Source organism: Lactuca serriola, chromosome 6 (genome assembly GCF_051521515.1).
Source record: "Lactuca serriola cultivar US96UC23 chromosome 6, Lser_US96UC23_V15, whole genome shotgun sequence".
In the NCBI taxonomy this organism is placed as follows: domain Eukaryota; kingdom Viridiplantae; phylum Streptophyta; class Magnoliopsida; order Asterales; family Asteraceae; genus Lactuca; species Lactuca serriola.
The window spans coordinates 20,490,226-20,494,847 of NC_136413.1; the positions used below are offsets into that span (position 1 = coordinate 20,490,226).

The 4,622-nt window shown below is 38.1% G+C and overlaps 1 long non-coding RNA gene across 1 annotated transcript; it reads right to left on the bottom strand.

Annotated features, from left to right (window-relative positions):
* Window positions 1-1,934: 1,934 nt before the first annotated feature.
* On the bottom strand, window positions 1,935-3,256 carry LOC145056932 (uncharacterized). Its single transcript, XR_013685945.1, has 3 exons — window positions 3,123-3,256; window positions 2,659-2,727; window positions 1,935-2,045 (listed from the first exon to the last, which is right to left on the bottom strand). It is a non-coding gene; the product is annotated as an uncharacterized LOC145056932 (long non-coding RNA).
* Between the last annotated feature and the right edge of the window lie 1,366 nt (window positions 3,257-4,622).

Below are 4,622 nucleotides of genomic sequence, written 5' to 3' on the forward strand. Positions count from 1 at the left end.
TCCCAAGTATTGTCCCGCAGTCTCTCCAAGTCACCATACACGAAAAAAAACAACTTAACACATCAGATAACAAAACAAAGGTTTCATATTATTTCTTGAAACGATTACATAGGTGTTCAAGTTCACCCTAGACTATGCCTCTAACAGGCTAAATCATATGATTATATGGCTACATTATAACTCGATCCTTGGATGTCAAGCCGTCATTCCTGAATCCTCGCATTGTCATCTGCTTCGTCTAGGATCATATGGAATGCTCTTGCCTTCGGTTTTGGCGGAATGTTTGGTTTTTCCGCCTCTTTCTTTTTCGGGCAATCCTTAGCAACATGCCCTTCTTCACGGCATTCATAACACACCCTTTTGCACTCGTTGGCGTAATGTCCAGTCTTCCCACACTTGTAGCAAGTCACTTCTTCGCTACATTTCCCAAAGTGATTCTTTTTGCACTTCTCGCACCATTTCACTTTGTTTCCTCCTCCGCTAGACTCCTTTGAACCAGACTTGATCTTCTTATTGGGCCTCGTAGATTCCTCAAACTTCCTCTTTTCGCCAACCTCAATCTTGTTGGCAGCTCTTCCCTTAATCATATCTTCCACAGACTTGGCAGCCCAGATAGCTGCCTCCAGAGTAGGAGCCTGACGCACTGGCACCGCGTACTCCCATGGAAGTCCCTTTGCGTACTTGTCAATTTTCGTCAGCTCATCCGGAACAAGACGCAAGGCAAACTCCATCTTTTCTGTGAAGTTGTTCGTGTATTCATCGATTGACATGCTTCCCTTCTTCAGGGTTAGAAACTGGTTCTCTAGCTCAAGCAGGTTTTGAGCTGAGCAGTACTTTCGTTTGAATTGCACCAAAAATTCTGCCCATGTCAGTTGCAGGGGCTCATTAGGGCTCAGAGTCTTCCCCAAGGTATTCCACCAACGTACAACACTTCCTCGAAACTGACGCACTGCAAATGTGGTCTGTAGCTTCCCTCTGCAACCGCATGTCATGAAGGCTAACTCCATCTCTGAGATCCAATCCATGACCCCGATCGGATCCTCCTTTCCAGTGAAAGTCGATGGCTTGCAAGTCAAAAAATCCTTGTACTTGCATCCATTCCTCTCGACTTTGTCATCTTGGTTGTTTTGTCGAACTATTGGTGGGTTGACTTGACCAACAGTCCCACTGTAGTTTCCTTCCTCAGTCTGCCCTTCGTTCAACTCGGGCTGTTCGATCTGAATAGTGGCTTCCTCACGATTTTGCTGGAGCAAACGTCTAGTTTCCTCCATTTGACGATCCAACATTGCCTGGATCATCGCTTGCACTCCGGCCATCGTTATTGGTCCGGCAGCGGCTTCCACAACTGGTATTTGCTCGATCACGGGGGGTTGGTGTCCGTTCCCATTTGCATTCACGTTTCCACTACGGGTTCTTGCCATCTTGATCTATACACCGAATAAGGTGAATCCAGATCTTTACTTAGGATTGACGGTTAAATCATCCTTATCACTCCGAAACGTTTATATGCTAGTTCTAATATCGTAGTCGTACGTTTAGAATCCTAAACACATAAGGTTTCCAGATCCGGTCGGCAACAGACCATAGATCCGAACAACTAACAGCATATCAGGCACAAGTATTTAGCACATAAAAGCATTTTAGGCACAATTCCTAAAATAAGCTAGTGCTCACACCTTACAATCATCGCTTAACATTCTAAGTTTAAGTCTAGAAATAAATCCATATTCCTAGTTCGCTTAAACTAATGCTCTGATACCAACTGTGACATCCCCATTTTCACGGCCAGAAAAGACCGATTTTGTTTATGCTTTATAAAAATCAGAGTACTTCATTTTATAAAAATGTTGCGGAATTTGTTCCCAGAAAAACATGGTAAATACGTTATTAAAACATTTTCGATGAAACGTATTTATTTCATTTTAAAACGTTTGGGATGTCATCGTTAATACAGAAACATAAGCATAAACAGAACTTACAATTATTTACACTAGTGATCTACATCTCTTTAAATCTCTCAGTGTATTGTGACTTCATATCAACACCTGTGATAAAAATAAACTGAATGGGTCAGGTTGGGAAACCTGGTGAGCACATAGGGTTTTCAACCCACAATAATATAATTATTATTTTTAAACATCAAACAATCAACCCAATTACCCATTCCCGTTATCCTCACATTACGTCCCTAAAACATCTAACACAAGGGACCTAGTCAAAGGACTATCATTGGGATGGAGTATATCTAGTGAGCACACAGTTCACACAGTTCGAATAAACACACAGTTCGAATAAACACACAGTTCGGTTAAACACAAAGTTCGAATAAACACCTACAGGTTGCGAGCCTGTTAGTGTTCCACTGGACTGTCTAGAATAGTCCGTGGTCGTCATCTATACTCCGCTAGATGACTAGATCATCAAGAACAGCTATAACGAGGCCTCTCATTATTTTATTTTGTCACACAGCAACTATTATATCTACCCGTGTTTTACCCCGCACATTATGTAGATATAAAATACTTATACAGTTTGAATCACTGAAAACATGTATAAAACGTTCTTCCAATATAGATAGCAAGTATACAGATAATATATACACACAGCACGTAAAATACTTCATATCTATGTGTAAGCTGAAAGTAACTATGCACTCACCTGAGAAGGTGGTGACTCGGTACTCGGACAACGCTTCGTTTACTTTAAAATAATTTCCTTTGACGAAACCTAGTATTATCACCACTAGATTTTAGTCTAATATTACCGTGACTAATTATTAGTCTTATTATTATTATTATTATTATTATTATTATTATTATTATTATTATTATTATTATTATTATTATATAAGCGTTTAAACAATACTTTCCAACTACTATGTACAGACAGGGGCCAGACATAAAACACCGGAGGGCAGGACCATTTTGGCGTATAGCACTTCTGAAATCCAACAACCCTATGCGGCCCTTTAAACCAGATTCCCCGTACCGCGAGTAGTTAAAAGATATTATAACGACACTTATATAAGTCATAATAATAGCCCAAATATTTATTATAAATTTATAATAACAATACTAATTTTAAATATAAACTATATTTAAAATAGGGTAAACATAACTTACTTTCAAGGGGATTTTAGCTAGGAGTCGGGCTCTGCAGGGGCAGAACTTCGTCGCTGAATCTTTCTAAGAAAGATTCGTGCAGCGCTTCAGCGCTCACCTTACTATACTAAAACTACAGAAAGAGAAGTCGAATCACGAGGGACCGAAATGCTTGGGGGATAAGGAGAGAAAGACTCTTGAATCAAGAGAATGGTGCAAGAAATATGAGAGCCCAAGGCTCTTATTTATACTAATTGAATTTTCAAAAACTACCCTCCATAATTACTTAATGACCTTTTAGTTATATAAACAACTAAACACCCCTCTATAATACTATTTTAAATGGATTTAATGATTTTTGTACTAAACTAATGTCGAAAGAACTCAACATTAGTTTTATAATAACCGCATCGTCGATACCTTTCTAATGATATATACATATGTATATATATGTGTACGTATACATGATTTATACTTTATTTTAATACGTAAATATACTACTATAATTTGTAACTCGCTCATACGAACTCCGTTTTTGACGTTATTTATATCCACGCGTAGGTGGAGACATACTCTACAACTTTCGTTTAGACTCCGTTGGTTAATTTTGACTTTATTTTTAAAGTTATATTTTTAACAGGCCAGGACAGGATTGATCCATTAAAATCTCATAACTTCTTTATTCGATGTCCATTTTCGTCTGTATTTTTATCGTTACGCTACTAATAACGAGATCTTCGATTCTTGTTTAGGTTGTGTCGGCTAAAAATCAATCGATCTAAAATTCGAATTTCGGGCTGTACACCGCTAATCCGAAACTTCGAAAAATCATAACTTCTTCATACGAAGTCAGATTTGGGCGTTCTTTTTATCGATGTTCTTAGTTTAACATATTCTACGACTTTTGTTTAGAGCGCTAAGGCTAAATCTCTATATATCATAAATTTACTATTTACGCTTCCCGGCGCCGTGCCGGTTCCGACGCGAAACTTCGACGGGTCATAACTTCTTCGTTATAACTCGGTTTCAGCGTTCTTTATATGTACGGAAACCTTGTGACATATTCTACAAATTGGTTAAGATTATTTATTCTAAATAAACTTTTTGTCAAAAAGTCGTTTTCGACCCCTATTGCCTCTCAATTGACTAGCCCGGATCTGCGGGCGTTACAGCACTTGCAATTGATCCTTTACCCTAAGCGTATGGGACACGATGCATAATGTCTTACATAAAGATCTGATACTTTATCAATCTTTTGCCATAATATTTTATGTGTCACGTTCTCACAATTCGAACTATGAAGAGGGATGCCATAATCATAATCGAAATTTTGAGAACACACTATGTATCCTTGACTAAATTTATTAACATTCCACAACCTAAGCCTTTAGATTTGAAATGAAGCATAATATTCTCTCCCTTAATTATAGCAAAACAACTTTTCAACCCTTACGAATTTGCAAAGTATAACTCTTGTTTTCTATAAATAATATTGCTAACTTGCAATACTTGCCTTAATAA